Source organism: Lissotriton vulgaris, chromosome 12 (assembly GCF_964263255.1).
Source record: "Lissotriton vulgaris chromosome 12, aLisVul1.2, whole genome shotgun sequence".
NCBI lineage: Eukaryota > Metazoa > Chordata > Amphibia > Caudata > Salamandridae > Lissotriton > Lissotriton vulgaris.
The window spans coordinates 597,022,925-597,046,076 of record NC_141700.1 but is presented as its reverse complement, the minus strand read 5'-3'; the positions used below and the strand labels follow the sequence as shown (position 1 = coordinate 597,046,076).

The 23,152-nt window shown below is 46.6% G+C and overlaps 1 protein-coding gene across 3 annotated transcripts in view; it reads left to right on the top strand.

Annotated features, from left to right (window-relative positions):
* The window catches only part of LOC147677801 (ATP-binding cassette sub-family C member 12-like), a 954,180-nt gene that overhangs the window by 84,552 nt on the left and 846,476 nt on the right, over nt 1–23,152 (top strand). The window contains exon 1 of one of the 3 annotated variants that reach the window (XM_086945452.1): nt 16,670–16,741. The exons of 1 other annotated variant lie outside the window; for it this stretch is intronic. The gene's annotated coding sequence lies outside the window, so the exon portion shown is untranslated. Of the gene's footprint in view, nt 1–16,669; nt 16,742–16,872; nt 16,956–23,152 lie in introns of those variants that run through there. One more of the 3 variants, XM_086945453.1, reaches the window with a different exon arrangement.

The following is a 23,152-nucleotide window of genomic DNA, read 5'->3' as shown; positions in this document are numbered from 1 at the left end:
TTTTAAATCGGAGACGATTTGCAGGCTGACATTTTGCAACGAAACTACAAGTACCAACATGCAGTTCGCTACTGTTTAACAAGTGACCACTTGGCGGTTTTGACTGCTCTTTCTCTAGTGGTTAGGTCTGTCGAACGGGCATCCGGTGGGATATCAGGTCGTGTTCAAAATACACTGTACTATTTAACGTGCTTACTAATAAAAGGGGCGATAGGTATAGCCATCATTAGTGCAGCAGGTACAGTGGCACCAAGCTCTAAGGCTATTGCAAGACACAAACTGACCTGCAATGGTACGCCTCTTCTGGTGCAGGGCTTTGCAACGTGACGCATCTGGGAGATGCGTCACCTAGTAAATACACCGCACCATGGTGCATCTTTTGCGCCGCCGCTGCGTCACAAAAGTGACGCAACGGCGGCGTAAAAGCAGCGCAAGGGGCTTGTAAATCTGCCCCAAAGTGTCTACATTGTAAAGAAACCAAATATACATAGCTTCATGTTGTTAAATAACTAAAAAAACTAAGATATCTGTGTTTGTTGTAGGAAAAATGGCCACATAAAATGCAGCAAAATTGCAGCTAAATTTCCATATTTGTGCCGCTAAATTTCCATTTTTGTGCCGCTAAATTTGCTAATCCATGCCGCTATATCCTGGGGGTCTGTTTAGTCATCTACCCGTGGCCTTCTCAGCTGCATCTTGTGTTCCTCCAGTCTGTCCCACGTTTGCTCCCGTGCTTCCTTAGTCTGCCTCTTGGTTTGCCCCTGTGCTTGTCTAGTGCTGCGCTGACTTCATCTGGTTGGACCCGATGCTTGATTAGTGTGTCCCTGTGTTCTGCTAGGTTCCCTCCATTCCCTAGTGTTCTGCTACTTTGCCCAGTGCTTCCCTGGTGTGCCCATATGTTCTCCTGGTTTGCCACATGCTTCCCTAAAATGCCCATGTTCTTGAAGTGTGACCACATGGTTTACAAGAAAGGCCCTTGTCCTACTAGTTTGCTTCTATGCTTCCCCAGGGCTCTCCTGCAGTCTGCTAGTTTGCCACTACTTCCCTAGTGTAATTCTTTTTCTAAAGCTGTGTGAATAATAAACGTAACATTCACTTACATTTGTGCCAGCAGTACCTCTTTCTAGGGACATGCCTGTTCTAATTACAATAACTTTTATTTAAGTATTAATTATTAAAAACAAATTAAAAGCAATTGTTATTTGTAATATCAATACATCTAAGTCACGTAAATACAACACATATTGCATTACAAATGCTATAGGTGTCACGTTTGCGAAAGTTAAAAGTATTGGCATTGTAAATGACAAAGCTATTAATTTCACTATTTTCAAAACCAACACCTAAATAAAACATGTCATTTACAATACCAAAAGCTCAAACTTTCCTAATGCGAGACCTATTGCATTGCAAATGCTTGTTATTATTCTGCTGGCTCCTTGAACGGCCACAGACATTGCACAACTGAAACAGTTAAAATCTGACTCTATGTGGAAATGTCCAAAATACACTTGTTCATTCTCTACGCTGCTATCATTCTAATAATAAATAACCCACCATGACAAAGGTGGCATTAATGGAAACAAACTACAAAAAAATTAAATTGGAACTGAGAATACAAAAACAAACGCTCCTTCATAATATGCCCTAATGGATACAACTAAAAGTGACTTGCAAATAGACTGTTTCTGTACAAAGTTCAAATTATATAACAGTACAAATTCAGGTTAAAGCTAAAGATCAACAGAAAAAACTGAACACTGAGCTGCCAGTGGTGCAAACAACTAGTCAGGATCTTCCTGGTTTACTGAGTGCCATCTGACAGCAAAACAGAGCAGAGGAGGCTGCTCAGCAGGCTCCAGTGCAAAGACCCACAACTAACAGAGAATGTAATTATAGCACTCGAAAACCAACACAACCGCTTTACGGGTTTCAGGCGAAAACCTGTCAACTTCTCCAAGTAGATAAGATCCAGCAGCCACCACCCAGTCCGCTTACAAGTAAAGACAATGTAAAAAGATGTTTGCAATTTATAAAACTGATTTATTTTGTAACCTGGAAATTGACAATAGAGCAATAGACAAGACCTTTGCTGGCTCTATTGAAAAGTTATCCAATAGACAGTCTGCCATCTTCAGCCTCATCTTAAACATGTAGGCTAATTCACCCAGCTTTGGGGCAGCTTAAAATAATGGAGTGATAGAAGTAAGTAAGCAAGCAGATACCAATTGCTGGTAGAGGCAAGGCAGGGTTTTTAATATCCCATGGCTTTCTTACAGTTTGTCATCGGCTTGCGCCGGCCTCACTCCTGATCTGCGTGTTAGGTAAATTTGCCTTTTTGATGGTCTCCTCAGATTCTTTGGTATCCCATTTGTCCTTGTTGCCAATTTCTTTTTTAAATTATGTATGAGCTGACAGCCAGGAGCTCACTTTTCATGACTCTGCTACTGCTCAGTCCCCATTCTGCTGCCAACATGAGTCCACAATTTTTGCCTTCCTAGAGTAAATGTTTTATATATCCAACATTGTTCGCTCTTTCTGTTCTTAATCTAAATATCGCACATTTAGAAAAAAATATAGTTTTGCAAATACGATCCTAGCCCGGTGACCAGCTGCAGCAGAATCTTGCCAAACTACTTTGCTGCTCGCTATGACCTTGTTGTGGGGGTTTCAGCTTCAATCTGGGGAGTACCTTCAATCTGCAGTAATGTCACCCCTGGATTTACCTTTGAAATCGTCGGATTTGGCCTTAAATGTTCTCAAAATGTGCTTCATATTTTCTCTTCCCTTCTATTTAAGATATTTTCAGAACGTCCTTAATAATAACAAATAGGAATGAAAACAACACTTCATTTTTACGTCTGCCTTATAGACAGCCTTAATAATCGTACCAATCTCAAGTAATAAAGCAATCATGAATGAAAAATGCAAACACACATACATAGGGGGACTATCAGTCAGATCTCATCATCCTTTTTTCTGTTCTCCTATGATGCACTTTTTGTCTATGCACAGCATAGGGCTGTGAGTCAGACCACATCAGCCGTTGGCTCTCTTGCTTGGTGAGTGTTGGCATTTGGTCAGATCAGGGGTTCACTTCTGCCTAATAAGAACAGGAGGGCAAGCACTATGCTTTGCCAAAGCTTCTATTCTTTCTCTTAATGCAAAGTCAATAATCCCTTTTCTTTTTGCCAATGTGAATATTACTTTCCTGTGATGTATATTAAAACTAAAAAGGCTTTCTATACCCGCTATAAGAACACCCTCCTACTAGAAAGCATTTGTTCTTTCTTTTTGTCACTTTTCCTTGTTTATGGCATATGCTTGTGGTAAAAAATATGTTATTTCATTTCATTCCTTAATAACTTTATTTTGATTATAAAAGATCATAAAAATGCAATAAAAACATGTATAAGATCAACAATTGTTACGCATGAAAACCATACAAGCCAGAAAAATACCAAAGGTTAAGCCTTGAGCAGTTGGGTCAGAATGACTTTTTTGCAGAACATTTCACCAGTCCTATAGTTTAACCTTACAACTAAACCTATACATTTTCATAAAGCTTTGTCAGAAGACCATAATTTGCAATAAAGAGCATTCTCTTTTTCCACACTACAGTTAAACGACAATTGACACCCTTTTACACCCAAATGACAAGTGAGAAATAGCAATGGGCTAATAGGCAATAAAGTGCAAGTTAGTCTTTCGGCTTCTTGACAGCATGTCTATCATACCTAATGCAATAAAATTCCATTATAATTAAAACATAACTATTAAAATATTTAAACGCTTTGGTTAAAATAATCACAAACCTTATTACTAAATCAGATGTCATTTTTGTGAAAAACACATTTATGACTACTAGGTACACTGCCCGGGAGGAGGTTGAGCTGCAGAAAGACAGTGTTAGGAAACATGTTCTACTTAAAACCTGTCTACAAATGGAACCATATCTATCATGGCCCATGACTGGCTATGAACGTTATCTATTAATAAGGTTCCGTTTTGATCTGTTTCATCTTTTACTGGCGGTTCCGAGTGGGGCCCATCGAGGTCAGGTGTTGCCAGCTTGCGGCTGCAACGGAAGGTCTCCGCAAGATCTGGCACACTTTTTATTTATTTGCCCTTATTATACTGTACCTCGGAGGCTATATCTAAAACCTTGCCTCAAAATACTGAAATTTGCACAGATTAAACCTGCACTTTACTACCTTCAACTTTTGAAATGTGACTGCACTTTATTTGTTTGTAGTTTTCTGAAACTAGCAATTACTTTCAGGAAAAGTATGGAGGGATAACTATGCTGCTATTGCCGTTAGGTATTTTTAACCTTTTTGCTGTAACCTTTGCTGTAACTATTTATATTTTTAAAATGTTTATCCTGCCTGTTACTCTCGTTTTATATTGTTTAAGAAAATCGTTGTCTCATAAATGAAATGGCCGGATTGTTTTTAACTGTATGTTTATGAATTGTGCTTTTATGATTGTAAGGTTTACAATCGAATAAAGTTATTTGAACTTGAACACAAAGTCAGTGATAAATTATGAGAGGAATACATAAAGGCCATCTACATGGGCTTGCAGTAGCATGCGGTATAGTATAGGAGCTGCCTAGCCCTCACACATGGGTGTACACATATTTGTGACGACTCCTATTCACTTGCTTGGATACACTTTGCTCGCAATATCCAGGTGGACATAAAGTATTTTGCTACAGCAAAAACCACCAGCCTGGAATTGTCTGTCCTTAGAATCCTGAGAGCCTTCAGGTGCCTCCTAATACCCAACATTCCACAGTTTTTGCGTCTGGTGGCCATACGCAGAGCAGAAAAAAAGGATATGGGATGCGATATCTGTGAGCCCTCTGCAAGCTGGACACACTTCTCCCCCAGGTAGTTCGTGAGCCTACTTGATTCTGAAATCTCTAGTGGGGAGGCACTGATACCTAAATTGTAAATTCAATTTACGGGCCAAGATTTCATCACTCATCTTTTCATATGCTGGAAGCGGTTTAACCCTAATGAATTCTATTGTTAGAATACCTCTGCTTCCACAAATAATTTCAACAGATACATGCTCCCAGTGCAGTGATTTAATATCCATTTTAGACATACAGCTTGATTCCCTGGGGCATTCCCAGATCCTCTCTAACCCCAGTTTCCTTAACGCAGGCCAAACATGCATTAGTCATTGTATTTCTTTTTTTATTAATAATTTTATTGGTAACTTAACAATTGTCACTTGCATATTCACTATTTGCCATAAATATTCACTGCAATATACATTCTTTTACAATTTTGAAAATAAGCAGTATTGTGTACAGTATTACAATCAGACATTACAGTTCAGTGACCCTTCTTTGTGACATTTCTAGTTCCACTGTTGGTGAGATGCACAGTTCCCCCCTATAGGCATTCCAGGTACCCCATTTTTTGTCCCATTTTTTAGGGCATCCTCTAGTTTTGTAGACCTCCTTTTTGGCTACCATACGTCTGTCCATGTCCGCCACCCATCCTATTAGCAACGGTCGGTTTACTGCTCCCCATTTCATAGCAATGGCTCTTTTAACCAACGTGTATCCCAGAGTAGTGAATTGCTGACCTATGTACATGAGATCGGTTGCTTCCCAGATGTTCAGAATCCCTAATGAGGGTGTCAATGCGAGTTGCTTCCCTAGCGTAGCTTGCATCTTACTTGTGGCCCTTTCCCGTATGTGTCATATCAGAGGGCAGTCCCAAGGTATATGATAAAATGTGGCTGTTTGGTTACAGCAGCGCAGGCAAAGTGCATCTTGCCTAGTCCCTATCTTAGCCAAAGTCACTCCGGTGAGGTATGCCCTATGTAAAACCTTCAGTTGTATCAGTCAAAAGCGATGGTTATAGCTACCTCTCTTGGGGACATCAGGGCGGTTTGCCAGTCCTCATCTTCGATCTGTCCCAAGTCTGTCTGCCATTTGTCCCTGATGGTAAGGAAAGAATCTGGTATGGTATTGCATAGCTTACGGTGTGTAAGGGAAATGGCCTTAGTCAGGAGAGGTTCTGGCAAGAGTCGATCCTCCAGGAGGTACGCATCCGGTATAGTCGTCAGATCTGTGACAGCTGTATTTAGCGCGTGGCAAATTTGTAGGTATTGAAAAACCTCCTTAGGTGCCAGCTCATACTTAGCTTGCAAATCTTTAAAGGTAAGTATCTTCCCCTTCTGTAGGAAATCCCCAACAGTAGAGATTCCTATGCTATCCCACCTATCAAACCCTGCTTGATAGCATAGTAGTCTATGGGCATACAGTACTTCTAAGCCTTCCCAGTACTTAATCTATATTTGGGTATTGGCAATGCAGATTCTGTGGGCATCCATGGCCAGATGACCTTCGACCATGGCTTTGCCCCTCAAAAACCACTCCCAATGATCAAACATCACTTCCTTACATCCAAAACCAATAAATGACTTTGTTGGTTAAGGAATCCAGACCTTCTCTGCACCCCTCGGTATCTTAAGGGACTTTTGTTAAAAGGATCTGGGCCTGGGTTGGGAGTGGGGGATTTGTAGACTGGCTTCCATTGGTCCCTAATCCTCCTGGTAGTTGGTGGTAGGGTGGAAGAAATTTACCAGGGGCATTGTGATCCCAATTTAAAGCCACACTGAGTGTGTCTGGGCCCCTTGGAATGTCATACTTTGGGCCACATCTATTCATATCCAACCAATACTCCACCCTCCCACCCTGATGGGGCATTTGCTTGTTGTGGAACCCCAGATCTCCCCATATTGGCAGGGGAGAGTTAGCTGGGTCACAGGACTCTGTACTGTGAGAGGGAAAATAGGTCTTATGGTCATATCCAGTTGTGCTGTATGGGAAATGTGTTTTTTTGGGCATATCCACCCTGGGATCCCCAACAATCCCATCAATCTACGGATTCTGAATAGGGATTTTTAAAAACATGACCTCATCGGTTTTCCCTCCCAGAACTTTTATAATTAATTCTTAGTCCTGTACCTCATCCCTGAGCCCCTCAATGACCTCTACTAATTTGTCAATGTCCCTGGGCACACTGGGCGGCTTTACTCACCCACAAGGTGCCCTCTCCTCCCCCCTCGGACTCCCCATCCCCATTGGTGCAAAGTACGGAACTCTTATTTTCACATAAGACTTTTGAATTAACAAAGGCCAAAGAGTTTTCCTCACTACCCTGGTCAACAATGCATGGGACCTAGCAGTTTCTTAGGGAGGTAGAGCCTGAAGTCTTCCTTTCTGTGAACATGTCCGGGACCTTCTTTTTTGATTCTTTTGTTCTGTGCGGGTGGGGGTTTGTCTTTGGGGAGACAGTGGTGCAGTGGAAGGTTTTAGTATTCCCTCTACTTCTTCCAGAAGGTCATGGGTTCTTCTCAATATGCAGTCCCCCCCCCTGCTTATTTGGGGCCTTTCTTTGCTATTGGGGAGCCAGAGGCAACAAAGTAGAACAAACTCTATTAAGGAAAAAAATGGACGAACCCAGCATCATGCACTCCTATAATTTTAAGCGCAGTCTTATAGAGCAATTATCTTGGGTCAAGCAGCAATTAAAAACAGTTACTGACAGTACTTTTTGAGTTAGATGTCAGAGGGGTGTCCAAGCCGGCCACCTCCGGCTTTCGATGGGCACAGGATGGCTTTGCCTGTGAGGGTCCTGGGTGCGTCCCTTGCAGTGGGATTGTTAACAACACTTTGTAGCACGACTCGGCTGAAAACCACTCCTGCTTCCTTTCCGGCCGCTCGTCAGCGCCTCCAGGCACAGTGTTCAGGGCCGGACTGGGAACAAAAACCGGCCCGGCAAAGTGCTCGGCCGGCCCCCCTGGGGGAGGTTGGGGGTGCGACCAAGCTCTTTGCCGGAGCGGTTTTTGGACAATTTTGCTACAGGGCCGATTTTGCAGCTGTGCTGCATAAGCGGCCCTGTAACAAAAACAGCCCCCAGAGGCCCAAAACTGCCCCCCACCCTTACGGCGCACCCGGGAATTGCCCGTTGCCCGCAACGGTCAGTCCGGGCCTGACAGTGTTGTATGGGGCTTGGAGTCCCTGCTGGAAATGGTGCAGGCTGTGGGGCTCAAGACCTCCTTGAAGTCTCAAATGCGTCCCATGCAGCAGGATTGTTAACAGCTCTTTGTTGCGTGACTCAGCAGTAAGGCACTCCCGCTTCCTTTCCGGCTGCTTGTCGGCGCCTCCAGGCACAGGGTAGTATGGGGCTTGGAGTCCCTGCTTGGACGTGGTACAGGCTGTGGGGCTCAAGATCTCCTTGGTAGTCGTAAATGCATCCCCCAAAATATTTCCGAATTGCTATTAGGCCAACTTACCACGACCAAACCATTTGGCTTTGCCATCAATTGTTTAACTAGGAACCTTTGAAAGCAATGGAACACACAGAGAAAGTGCGGAGTGCACTGTTTTATTGGCTCACGCTCACCTTATCATAGGTTAAAACCTGTACCTTACTATCAGAAAATTAATAAACAAATTACATGGCACGGGTTACTATAATTTAGAAAAACATGCCTATACTGGGTAAGTAGATTCTTCAAAATCAGTTGTTTCAGACTCATGTATTAAAATCTTCACGAAACACCATAAAAGCTGCAAACTTAATTAGCTGTTTTAAAAAAAAATCTAACTGCTCACTTATTTCTTGCGCTTGTAACATTCATAATGTGCACAAGGAAGGAGCTATTTATCCCATAGCTAGCCAAATAGTACATAATATCTTCTATCTGCCAGTGGCCGGCAAAATAGTACATGATCTCTGCTATTTAGCTAGCAGCTGGCTAGATATTTGAAACTTTAATGTTTATCCGGCTGCAGGCTAAATAGTAGAGATCATGTGCCATACGACCAGCAGCCCGATAGATATTGTGAAGGAGGTCTTTATTTAATCCAACATGAAGAAAGTAAAAGTGACTCCAGGCAAATAGACGGGGACCGGGAAGACCACAACCAGAAAGGACCAGTGCTTGCACTACCAGTAGACCCTGGATCAGTAGGACCAGGAGGGCCAGACACAGTGGGGCCAGGATCAGAAGGTGTAATGAGGATGCATCACGTGTGAAGCATTTGAAAGGAAATACATATATAAATATACAAAAATATGTACATGGGTAAGTGCATGAATTGAGGTAAGTTGTTTAAAGATGAAGAAATAGTAAAAATGAATATCTGAAAGAAACACGTAGTGATAGATTCCTTACCTTAGAATTACCCCCAGGCGTCAGACTGGATCCGGAAAATTTTCGTCAGCAGTACCCCTGCACGTCGCAAGGTGGTGTCGTGCAGCTCCACGTCCGTCGTCGTGGTCGCTGAGATGACAAAGCAGCAGCTACTTAGACGCCGCCCTTAAACGCTGACATCAGTTCTTTCTTTTTCCACGCCAGCAAGTGCAGATCTGGGAAGAGCAAGTACCCCCAGTCACTTTTTGACTGAGTTTTTCGAGGCTGTCTGTCTCATTACTTTGAGTCGATCGACTCCTGGTGTCGTAGGGATGCCCGGCTCCAAGAACTGTGGGGACTGTCACCGCATGATGTCGGTGACGGACCCACACCACATATGCTTCTATTGCCTGGGGCACGACCATGACTCCCAGTCGCGCCCGACTGCCGGGCCATGGTGCTGAAGACTTTGCAGAAGCCCGGCAGTCGGCTCGGCGCCACTCAAGGTCCCTGTCCCATGGGAGGTCAAGGGACCGGTTGCGGAGCCGTCACCATCATTCCTCTGGATCTAAGTCTTCGCACTCGGGGTCAGATAAGTCGAAGCATTCCAAGAAGAAGTCGAAGAAGTGTTGTCGCTCTTCAACATCCCCTCGCCCATCGCGTGAAGCGTGACGCGGCTGAGGGTGCGGGTGGTGCCACCCCCGCAGCGTAGCCACCGGCCTACCCGCCCTTTCCGGGTCCGTCGGCAACGTCTGCTCAGGTTCAAGAATTTCTTTGGGACGTCTGGCACCACCGGTGCACCTGTGGGCCCCGCTGGCCCGACTGGGAGTTCTGTCCTTCCATCACCGGTGGCTTCAGCCCCGGCGTCGCCATCGGCTTCGGCCCCAGCGCCGCAGGACCTCCCTGGATCCGGGCTCGGATCCCGGGCGACGCTGGTTGACGTAATAACACCTCCACCGGTGTCGACCCCTCCTCCGCCACCATCTCTGATGTCATCCGGTGCTACTGCCACTGTCTCCCCAGGTACAACCCCGAACCGGAAACAGCGCTGGATCGGCGTCGCTAGACGCCGATTCAGACGTCTATGGGGCCTTCCTACCCCCATGTCCATCCTCCTTATTTTCAGCCTGTTTCACAAACTTCGGAGGAAGTGGAGGACTTGGAAGGGGTCTGAGGACCTTCTCATACAACAATGTGACTATGATCCAGACTGGGCAGAGGATTTGGGGGATGCCAGTGGTGTTGACACCTCACCTGACCTTGGCATGCTGTCTTCTACTACCTTGGCTACGGAGGAGGCAGCAAGTTATGCAGTGGTGTTGCGTAGGGCGGCCGAGGCTGTCAGAATTCACGAAATTGCGCCTGCCTTGCTATGTAAACTACATCTCCCATGATCCTCTGGGAGAGGGGAGGTACTTCTGTGCTGTGAGCGCGCTTCCTGTTGCGCGTAATTCTGACTGTTTTCCGGTGTTCCTTGCGTGAGGAACGGAGGTGGCTGCTCGCTGCATGGCTGATGTCCTAAGCATGAGGGTTGCGGTCTGGTTTCTTCTGGAGGTAGGATTCCGATTTGATGGAGCATAACGGAGCGCGGTGCTGTCCTGTGTGCTGCCGTCTAAACTAGACCAATTCTCGTATCCAAAGCGGAGCGCGGTGGTAAAAGTGCCACGCGTTGCTGTTTTTTCTGTTTTTGTTGTTCGTTGAGAACATGGAACTATACAAAAATTTCTGAGCGCAGTATATAAGACACTGGTGTGATTTATTATCATTTAGTTTTCACTTTTTATTTAAACGCGGAGCGCTGTGGTGGTCCCAACTATGCGATACCGTGTGGAAATACTGGTGTTTGACTACTATAGGAAGAGGAGCGTCGTGGTGGGTGACCACACGTTCCCGTGTTCCGCAGGATATTCATTGTACAGGCACTCAAGGACTTCTACAAGTGTAAGTGTTTCTCAAAAAAGTATGGCCAATGGCCAGTGTTATACTTTCATTTCAAACACTACATAACAGAGCGGAGTGTTGTGGTTTTTGCTTCCTACGCACTACCGTGTCTGTGGATTACTGTGGTTCATAGTGGAAGGAGATTCTTACCTTCAGATACAAGGGACATTATCATTTTTTACTTTATTTTGGAGTGGCTTACTAGAATCCTTTATTTTTCACTGTACACCTGCTTAATTCATGGTATGCCTATGAGTCAGTTCAAAGATACATATATCAAAAGGATAGGGTAATTGATGTCTTATGATTGTGTTCTATGTTTTCATTAGGCAAACAAAGCTACGGGTGGAGTGTTTTGAAGATACAACATGTGGAGGTTGTGTTTCAGTTTGAAGCAGGTATATGACAGACTAGTGAGACCATATGAGTGTAGGTTGATGTTATATGCATTGTTTGAAAGGGTGTCCTTTGTTGTTTCAGGTTTCCCTTCCCTTCTGTCCCTTCCCTTTCCTTTCCCTCACCTAATGGCTTGAACACTCTGTGTATCACATTTAGAGTGTTGGTGACGTTGGGAGGTGGACCATTACATGCGACAACTGGATTCTGTGGAGCCCAGCCTGACAGAGGCCCTCCACCTTGAATCTCCTACAGTGAGTGTCAGGACTAACCTCCTGACAGAAGTGCTTCAGCCAGCGGCAACCTCTTCGGAGCCCTTGCTGCCTTTTAATGACGCACTTTCGGACGTTCTTTTGGGCACTTGGCCCAGGCCTAATACAGGGGCTCCTGTGGACAGGAACGTGGCCCGACACCATCGCCCGGCCCCGGGCGACCCCCTCTTTCTCTCTCAACACCCCACTCCTGAGAGCTTGGTTGTCCAATCCTCTGCTTCACAGAGTGCGTTCCCATCCACAAACTCGGATAAGGAATCCAAGAAGCTGGAGTAGATTGGCAAAAAGCTGTTTTCATCTGCCAGCTTAGGGCTACGGTCGGTGAACACCGCATGCCTTTTGGGCCTTTACTCCCACCCTGTGTGGGACATGGTTGCGCAGGTACTGCCCAACTGTCCGGAGGAGGCCCGGACGGTACTTTCTCAAGATATAGCAGCTGGGAGAGACGCAGCTAAGTTCACCATTCGTTGTGGGCTTGATACCGCTGACTCGCTGGGCAGGGCGATTTACATGATGGTGGCGCTTCGGTGCCACACCTGGCTGAGGACAACTGGCTTCTCAGGGGATGTCCAGAACACTCTGATGGACATGCCCATTGATGGCATTTGCCTTTTTGGCAATAAGGCAGATTGTGCGCTGGAGCGCTTTAAGGACTCATGGGCTACAGCCAATTCCTTGGGCCTGACGATCACTCGCCCTCCTCTGCCTTCTGGTTTTCGCTCCTTTCGTGGCCAAGGAAGGGGTGCCCCAACACGTTCATTTCAGAGCCACAGGCCTGTGCATCAACAACCTCAGCACGGCCGCAGACGTGGGAATTGCCGAGGCGGTTCTGGGGGCCAGCGGGCGGGTCAGTCCACATCCACCCCACAGCATCCACTTCCAAGCCTTCCTAGTCCGAACTTTCAGGCCCATTAGACACCAGTGGGCAGCAGGATTCATCATCATCTCCCTCCCTGGTGCACAATCATCTCGGACAGGTGGGTGCTGCAAATAGTCCAAAGGGGCTACTCCCTCCCTTTCGAGACTACCCCTCCAGCCATGCCACCAAAATGCCACCGCATGACGGGGGACCATCTTGCACTTCTTCAGCAAGAAGTCACGGACCTCTTGGCCAAGGAGTCACGGACCTCTTGGCCAAGGGGGCCATCAAGCGTGTTCCTGGGCCAGAAGTAGGTTGTGGTTGTTATTCCCACTACCTTCTGGTCCCCAAGAAGGATAAGGGCCTGCTTCCTATTTTGGACCTCAGGAACATCAACCGCTTCCTCCAGAAGGAAAAGTTCAAGATGTTGATGCTAGCTCAGGCCTTGTCTGCCCTCAACGCTGGAGACTGGATGGTAGCGTTGGACTTGCAGGACACATATTTCCACATCCCTGTCCTGCCAGCCCACCGGCGTTATCTGCGGGTCACGTTAGGCCACGAGCACTTTCAGTTTACCGTGCTCCCCTTCGGCCTTACCAGAGCCCATTGTGTGTTCACAAAAGTGATGGCTGTGGTTGCAGCTCATCTGCGCAGATCAGGGGTTCCAGTCTTCCCCTATCTCGACGACTAGTTGTTGAAGGCGGGCTCGCCCCAGGCAGTCGTCTCCCACCTCCAGACTACGGCCAACATCCTGCATTTGCTGGGGTTCTCCATCAATGTGCCGAAGTCACACCTGATTCCCTCTCAGAAGCTCTTCTTCATCGGAGTGGTTCTGGACTCGGTGCGGTTTCGGGTTTATCCTCCCGAGCAGCGAGTCCTGGCTATAAGTCTGATCTTTCAGCCTCTATCCCTGTTTTTGGTCAGGGTGACCCTCCAGCTCCTGGGCCTGATAGCCTCCTGCGTCCTGCTAGTGGATCATGCCAGATGGCATATGCAGGCTCTGCAGTGGGACCTGAAGTTCCAGTGGGCACAGCATCAGGGCAACCTGTCTGATCACATCCAGATCTCAGAGGGCACTGCACAACAATTGCAGTTGTGGCTCAATGAATCGCGATTGGGTCAATGGCAGATCCCTCTCCCTTCCCCATCCGGAGCACACAGTTGTGATGGACACGTCCCTGCTAGGATGGGGAGCCTACATGGGAGAGGCGGTGAACAGAGGCCTCTGCTCTCTGGTGTAGTCCGGGCTCCACATCAACCTTCTGGAGCTTCAGGTGATCCGACTTGCACTGAAGGCATTCCTTCCCTCTGTCGGGGGAAGAGTGGTGCAGGTGTTCAAGGACACCATCACCGCCATGTGGGGCGGGGTGGGGTTGTGGACCCTATGTCAGGAGGCTCTCCTCTTCTGGACTTGGCTCGAACACCAGGTAATTTTTCTGGTAGTTCAACAACCTGCAGGTTCTCTGAACGCCAGGGCGGATGAACTCAGCCGCAGGTGCATGATGGATCACGAATGTCATCTGAACTCGGACGTGGCGCAAGGTCTCTTTCAGCAGTGGGGAGAGCCTTGGTTAGATCTATTCGCCACCGAAGAGAATGGGCAATGTCATCAGTTCTGCACGTTAGAATTTCCAAGTCGGCATTTGCTAGGCAACTCTTTTTGTTGTGAGTGGAGTTGCGGTCTACTATATGCCTATACCACTTCTACCCAGAGTGCTGATGAAGATCAAACGCGGCCGGGCCCAAGTTCTTCTTATGTGGTATACCGAGCTACTCAGTATGGCCATCAATCCCCCGATCCGACTGCCTCTTCGAGAGGATCTTCTGTCGCAGCACCAGGGGGCGGCCATCCACCCAAACCTGTCCAGCCTCCACCTCCTTTTGTGGAGATTGAGCGGTGGCATTTGACGTCTTTTGACCTGCCTCCCGAAGTTTGGAATGTAATCTTGGCGGCCAGGCGTTCCTCCACTAAGACGGTATATGCCTGCAGGTGGAATAAGTTTGTCGCATGGTGCACAGCAAAGGCTGTGGATCCCCTTTCTGTCTCTCTTTCAGAGGTCTTTCTATTCCTACTTTCTTTGGCCAGCAGGGCTCTGCTCTGGGCACTATCAAGGGCTATCTCTTGGCAATTTCAGCCTTTTTACGTATTCCTGATCAACCTTCTCTTTTCAAATCCCTTGTTGTCAGTAGATTCTTAAAAGGCATTACTCATCTTTTCCCTCCTGTTCCTTTCATAATGCCTCAGTGGGACTTGAACCTGGTTTTGACATATCTGATGGGTGCTCCCTTTGAGCTACTTCACAACTGTCCTCTTCGTCTTCTCACTTTAAAGACTGCTTTCCTGGTTGGCTCCAGGCTCTTTCTTCTAAACCTCCTTTTCTCTATGTCCATCCGCACAAAGTTGTTCTAAGGACTCGTCCTTCTTTTCTGCCTAAGGTTTATCACTGCCTTTCACATTGGGCAGACCCTTACTTTGCCCTCTATATTCCCGCCTCCACATCCCTCAAAAAAGGAAGAGAGGCTCCACCGTCTGAACCCAAAACGTGCGCTCTCATTCTACCTGAAACACACTTAAGAGTTCCGGGTGGATGACCAGCTCTTTGTTGGCTATGTGGGCGCCAAGAAAGGTCGGGCTGTGCACAAGCGGGCCATCTCTTGTTGGGTCGTTCTGTGCATTAAGGCTTGTTATTCTTTGGCTAAAAGGGAGCCTCTGGTGGGGTTACGTGCCAATTCTTCCAGGCGGCAGCAGCCACTACTGCTTTGGGACGAGGAGTTCCCTTGCATGACATCTGACAGGCAGCTACGTGGGCCTTGCTGCACACGTTTACCAAGCAGTACTACCTGGACAGCCAAGTCCAGAGAGACAGCTTCTTTGGCCCTTCTGTTCTCCAGAACTTTCTGGTGGGTTCTTGGTTCGCAGACCCACCACCGGGGTTGGTATTGCTGGGGTATCTATTCCAAGGTAAGGAATCTATCACTACGTGTTTCCTTCAGATGTACAAGTTACTTACCTTCAGTAACGATATATCTGTAAGAAACATTATTAGTGATAGATTCCTTAACACCCACCCATCCTCCCCGTTCTGCAAACTGATTTCTAGGGTTAAGGTCATCCTTTTCAGGGCCCTAGTTTCGAGGCACCAGGGGTCAGTACCTTGCAGGACTCTGCTTTCTTGGCGCGGAAAGTCGTGTACAGAACTGACAACAGCACGTGGACAGCATCTAAGTAGCTGCTGCAGTAACGTCATCTCGGCGACCACGATGCCAACGACGGACGCGGAGCCGCACAACGCCACCTGCCAATGCACAGGGGTACTGCTGACGAAAACTTTCCGGATCTAGTCTGACGCCTGGGGGTAATTCTAAGGTAAGGAATCTATCACTAATAATGTTTCTTACAGATATATCGTTACCGAAGGTAAGTAACTTGTGCTTTGAATAGAAACATTTATGATAATATCAAAATAAGAAATGCAGGAATCAAACTTTTGCTTCAGGAAGTTCAGGATATGGCACACAAGTATTTTTTTTTGCTACGTCTATGAGTATTTGGCTGTCTGCAAAGAATAACTAGTATGGCTTTATATAAATGTTTTCTTCAGTCATGAGAACAAATGTTTCCTGTGGAAGGGCACATGCTAGTTAGGGGCCTCTTTTTAAGAGGAATTGTGCTTGCTTAGTCCCAGCAACATAACAGTAGTCGACAAGAAACAGCAAACAGGGAATGCAGAGAGATAGGTGGTATCTGACCCACAGAGGGAAGGACACATTCAGCAGGCCACTGGCGATTTGGTCAAAGTGGATTTGGACTCTTGCAGGGGGTACACTGAGTTAGACATATTAATGATTAATGAGGCTTCTGTGGCACAGGGGACGTGAAAGCAGGAGACAGGTAAACAATTAATCTGGGCAGTGGCACAGTCTTCACTGTGACTCAAGGAATGCAGCCACCCAGTAAATGATGCAATGGGGTCATGGCCACCCTGGAGATAAAAGGCAAGCCCCATATAGCACATATTCATCACTTGCTGCTGGAGAAAACTTGAAGGTCAGATTATCCAGTTTGTACAGACAGTTGCCTCACACCAGCCTGTACGAGATAAAAGTACGTTCCATGTTTTTGTTTCTCAATTTCTGATCATTCATGCACGCCACAGGCAAGGTTTATTTCTGTGCCTCCAGCCTGGAGGGGATGAGGGGGTGGGATGCATAATCCAGGGACCTCGACAAAGATATTTTCTGATGAAACCAGCCAGATGCCGGGAGGTAGCGGCAGTGACCCAAGGCAACACTCACTGAGGAACACAGGAGGTGTGCAGGTCGGTCTTTCAGATTTAGATTTTGTCCTACACCTAAGCGTAGGATTTACATTTGTGCAAGAAAATAATGACTTGGGAGGGTGCTCAAATACTGCGTTTCTAAATTGTTGTATGTATGGGTTATGACTTTGATTACATCGTGCCCACGACTGGTTAAGTGGCAGACATGGAACTGGGCAGGTGACAGACCGTCTTTGCAGCTGTAGATATACTGTCCAAGTTGCAGTCTTTTTCAAGAAGCTTGTGTTTTGAATCCCAGCTACCCCACTTGATCAAATTGTATGATCCTGGGCAAACAATCTCTTCCTATACCTCAGTTCCCATATCTTATTATAAGTTCAGTTGTACTGTTTGAAAGGGAAGCACATGCTCTTTGACTGAAGCACTTACCTCCAAGAAAAAGCATGTGTCACTGACACACGAAAAATGCTCTAGGAAACAGTTGTCATACACATTGTCTTGGTTGCTTTCAGAAAGTTATTCTGTACACCTTTGTGACTTTTAAACAGTATTTTAGCATATCACATACTACTATTGAGTTCATGGTGGTTCATAGTTGTATAAAGATGTGGTTAGGGCTTTTTTGATATATTGTAGACTAGTATCCATGAAGGAGGTTTCATTTTTGTGCTACTTTGCAACAAAGCCTTTACTCTCTTTGATTGTTGTGAGGAGCTGCACATTTATTTTTGCACATCTCTGGATACTGCTACACATTTGTTTGCACACGTTTGTTTGCAGAATGGGTAAATGGATAATTGCTTTGTTGGAATTGGCATCCCCCCCCCCCCCCCCCCCCCCCATGAACAACCCTCTCTTAGAAGTGTCAACCCCTTCCCTCCCGTTGGTTTTGATCTCTTAGTGGCCTCATCAGCACATTTCTCTATTAACCCATTGTGCCATGGCACATGCACTCTCTGTTTTTCCTTTGAAATGTAATATTTCCCAAATCATATTGTGTCATGTGCACCATTATTTCTGGCACTTTAGCCAGAATTTTGTTGAAACCTGGAGCGTTGCTTGCCTAGACTTCTGAGTCTATTCTCGCAGTGTAAGAGTAAAACTGCATGGTCCAGAATGCAACATGCTTTCGGATACACTGCCAGGACTGGCTGAAGGTATTACCCAAGCCATGGATGTGCTTGGCAGCAATGGGTGTTTTTGGCTACTTCAGTTCGGTAGACCAACACGTTATTGGGAAACATTTTACTGGGGCCAGATAATAAAGATGATTTATACTGGTTCTTTTGTTCACTCCAAGGAGACAGTCAAAATCCAAATCATTCTTCCTATTAATTGGTACCAGTAAGATTTTTTAAACAGAATAAGAGGGGTTTCAAAGCAATTTAGAGGTGTCGTAAATGGGCAACCTAGCACTTTCAGTGATTCAATAAATCCATCACCGCCATTTAAAGAAGATATGCCTAGTTTTTTTTTGTAGTAGGTAATTAATTGTACCAGTTATCGTTCCATATATATTAAAACAGGGGCGGCTCCTCTGCTAAGGTGGAGTGTCGCCCCACTAAGCAGGTCAAAAAAGGGAAAAATAAAATGATAATAACTCATTGGTATCATAATTTTATTTGCCATTGTTGCAAAGCTGGGTAGGGACAGGCAGGGCTGGGCTCTCACAGAGGATCTGGAGGAGGGGTGGTACGCACTTTCTTAAGTGCGCATGATGATTTGTCCGACGGTCTCGGGCCGGCCAAACCGTCATATGCACTGCATTACAGCATGGGTGGAGCACATGCCCAGGCTCCCTGTCAGAACGCCGAAACACGGCGCTCAGACCAATGTGATGGCTTAGGGGAGCCGTGAAGCCTGGGTGCTTCCTGTTCCTGTTTCCTGCCCTGGAGTCCTGGAAGTGAGCGAAGAGGACACAGGTAAGTGATTGTTTCTTTTTTTTTCATACCGACCCCCTCCACTGCTGCTAACCCCTTCCACGCTGATGACGAGCTCAGCTCATCATGAGGTACACCTCTCGTACGCTCATGACGAGCTGCGCTCGTCATGAACCGCAGTATTTACAAAACCTCAGCGCACAGCGGGAAAAGCCGCCGCGGGCATGAGGTTAAATAGCAGCTGCAACTGTATAAAAATGCTTCAGTCTGAAGTTTTCTAGAAATCTTGGTAAAACAAATGCAATTAGGCACACTTTTTGGGCCAATATCACAGTGCCCAACCGTTCCAATTTTTGCAGGGCTGTCCAGCAGTTCAGATGCTTGTCCCACTTGGCTAATTGTAAGTATGTGTCCAACTATGAAATCTATGATGCAGGGGAAACTAGCTACAAATAAGTCATGGATTTCTGTACCACAAAGAAGTATTGGCAGCAGCTTAAAGCTTCAGTGTTTCATACTGGTGTTAGAGCAACTTTGGTATATTGCCTAAGGCTTAAAGCTCCTTTTCTACCTTCCTCTGTCCCATATAATTGCCGATGACATTTCGTCATGCCCTATAGCTCCGTACCTCCTGGGAAATTTGGAGGTTGGCTCCCCGGCATCTTGGTAATTCTTAGCAGGAGTGTCTTTTCTATCAGCTGCCATCTGAATAAACACACACTTTTTCATACTATTCACCCAGAAGATACTAATTGGTCCCATGTCACGAGTGGCCCCTTCAGCCACACTGACGTTTTAGTCTCCTGCCCAAAATATCTTGGGAATAGTAGTTTTGTTTTTAACGTGCAAAGTAATGTTTTAAGTGGGCAAGGTCCTTTCTCCACTGGGCCCTCATTTATGCCATTGACTGTGTTTTCTCAGCAAAAGTAATCTGGAAGCCAAAAAAACAATAAAAATATGAATGACAGGTTTGGAGGCTGGATCTGAATAACGTCATTGTGGATGGGTGCTGGGGAAGGAAGGAGTAGGACCGGTATGAAGAAGGAGATGAGCAGGAGGAGGATTAGGACCAGGAGGCGGACCTCCAGGCAGGCTAGGATGACCAGAGCCATGAGGACCAGGGATACCTAATCCACGAGGACCAGGGCTACAAAGACCAGAGGAGACTAAGAACGAACAAAGGAGGAAGAACAGGACAAGGAAAAACAGGACTAGTGTTACCGATACCTTGGTGAGAAAGATCAGGAGCGCCAAGAGGATGTGGAACAGAGGGACCAGAACAGAGTGGATGAGGGACCAAAGGAACAGAAGGACCAGGATTAGAAGGAACAGAAGAACATGGACCAGCATGATGAGGGATAAGAGGGCCTGAGCGCACTGACCAGGACGAGGGGGAACTAAGACAACCTGAGCCAGGCGTTACAGAACCAAGTTGGGAGACCAATGAAGAAGAAAACTAGAGAACAATGAAAAGAAAGGCAGGAGGCAGGAGGAACAGGACCACTGAGATCAGATCAAGAAGGACCAAGGGGGCCAGAAGCAAATGTACCAGGACCTGGAAGACCACAACTAGAAATGGTCTGGGCCTGCAAGACCAGTAAACCCTGGATCAGCAGGGCCAGGAGTGATATAAAGAACCAGGAAGTCCAGACCCAGCGGGACCAGCTTTAGAAAGCCCATGAGGATTAGACTAAGGGGACCCTGAACCAGGCTGACAAGGACTGCATGACCAGGGTGCCCCACAAAATGGTAATATAGAGAACCAGTGTCACACGGGTAAGGAAGACTAGACCGGAACAGGCAATCCGGGTGGCCAGGAGGACTAAGAGGATCAGGATGGAGCAGGAGGAACAGGGGACTGGAGGACTAGAGCAACTAAGGCAGTGGGACCAGCACCAGAAGACTCAATACAGGAGGACCAGATAAAGGTGTGTCACAGCTAAGACCAGGAGCAGAAGGATTGGGAACCAGAATTTGGATGAGGAAGCTGAAAAGGTCCAAGATCGGGGGCCTGTGGAACAGGAGATCCAGGGGCCATAGTACCAGGGAAAGAAGTACTTTGGAATAACGACCAGGCAAACCAGGATGTATAGGGCCAGGAAGTCCTAAGGCTAGCACAAACTGGAGGTCCTGGACCCACAAAACTGCGAAAGGCTAGGGTGATCTGTGGTGGGGCAGGACAAGTTATTTTGCAGAATCCTGACCACTGGGAGGAGGACTATGGCCAAGAGGACTTCGAAGATCAGGACCAGGAGGGCAGTGGCCAGTAGAACCAGGAGAAACATTCCAGGAACTAGACAGAACATGGGGGCAGTACCAAGGGTACTCAGAGTACCGGAGAAGGAAGGACTAGATAGAATAAAAGCATCATGAATAGTGTGACCAAAAGCAGGGCTAGGAGAACCATGAAGATCAGGAACTAGAGGATCAGGGCTGAGGTTACCAAGTGGGGCAGAGCAATACTCTCGGGTAGCAGGACCCGAGTGTGGAAGATCAGATTTAAGAAGGCTACTCAGAACCAGGAAGACCAAGGGATTGGATCTGATTCGCCAATAGGACCAGGATAAAAATGACCAGGCTCCGAAGAACCCAAAACAAAGAAACTTAAGACTAAGAGGGTCCACACTAGTTGGTACAGTGCTAGATAGATCTTGTGGACAAGCACAGGGCCAGGAGGACCAGGGTGAACCAAACCAGGAGAAGAAGATCTAAGAAGGAGAAGACTTAGACTACCATAGCACAAGAAGCCTGGTGTGAGGATAGAACCAGCAGGCCCAGTAATTGGTGTAACTGGAATCGGATAAAAAGGATGAAAAGGGTGAGAAGGATGAGAAGGACCAGCTCAATGGGAACACAATGTCTGAGTTGTTAGGATTGACACTTTTCTGACCTTTACACTTTCTTTTAGCATATCACATACTGAGTGAGCCTCTATACTCTTTGATTGTTTCGAGGAGTTACATATTTATTTTTGAAAATCTGGGGATTGTGCCAATTAACTGTTTTTGCAAATTTGGGGAAGAAATTTGGATTTGAGGAAGTAAGCAATAGTTAAGAGGACAAATGCAAGTAGGACCAGTGGGACCAAAACCTTGGGGATCAGGAACATCAAGTCACAGAGACCCATGGGGATCAAGATCTTGAATACTAGAACAAGGAAGACCAGAAAGAGCAGGAAAGGGAGAACCAGGACAAAAGGAGCCAGGATGACAGCAGCCAAGATGACCAGCCGGGTGACTTACAACAGGATGACCTGATCAAATAGGATCAGGACTAAGTGGACAAGTTAGTACAGAACCAGGATGACGAGGAGCAGGATGGCCAAGTGTATCATCACAAGATGAAGGAAGACCAGGAGAACTAGTCACATCAGGAGAAGGTGGACTTGGGCCATTAGAACCAGAGACTAGATAAAAGAGAATTACATGGGGCTAATAGGACCAGGAGGCCAGAAGTAAGAGGACTAGGAACTGAAGTATCAGGTAAAGCAGGAAGACAAGGAACTGGGGTAGCAGGACCATGATGGTGATGATCAAGACAGACAACCAGAGCCACAAAGACCAATTTAGGTTCAGACCAAGGACAAAATGACCAGGCCCAGCCCAAGTCAACCTGATAAGGAGGACGTAGACCAGTGGGTGAAGTAACATGTAGACCAAGAAGGTAGAGCCCAGAGTGAGGAAGATCAGGTTACTCAAACCAGAAGGAATAGGAGTGGCAGACCTGGGAGAACCAGGGCAATGGGTCCAGGTGGAGAATGACCCAGCTGACCAGCAGCAGCAGGGTGGAGAGGATTAGAAATGCCAGGATTAGAAGGCCCAGGAAGGGCCAATACAAGAAAGGGACAGGCAGGCCCTGGAAGACCAGGTTAAGGAAGGACTAGAACCGGCATAACCATATTCAGGGACCCAGCGCCAAGGAGATCAGTGCTAGTCAGACAAGGGCCAGGATGAGTCCAGGAGGACCAAAAGCAATCCAGAAAAGAGGGTGTGGAACAGGACCAGGAGGAAAACCAACACCAGAAGGCATAGAAGAATCAGGAGGAGAAGGAAGAAGACAGAGAGCAGGACAATCCCTATATAATTCTAAGCTACATGTATTACAATATCCCTTTTGTAAATGGTTATCCCTCTCTGTCAACTACTAGAAACCCCTACCTTTTTTAGCCCACTTACAGAATTGCAGAAGAATCAGAGCATGCAAAATGAATAAATAGCCATGACTGTTACACTCTGACCTCTGAGTGGTAGCAGATGCTGTTTAATGCTGGCACATTAGTCTGAGGACAGGACAGAGCAGTAGTACTGACAATTGATAGGGAGGTCTAAAGATGAATGGGTGAAAAAGAATGTAGTC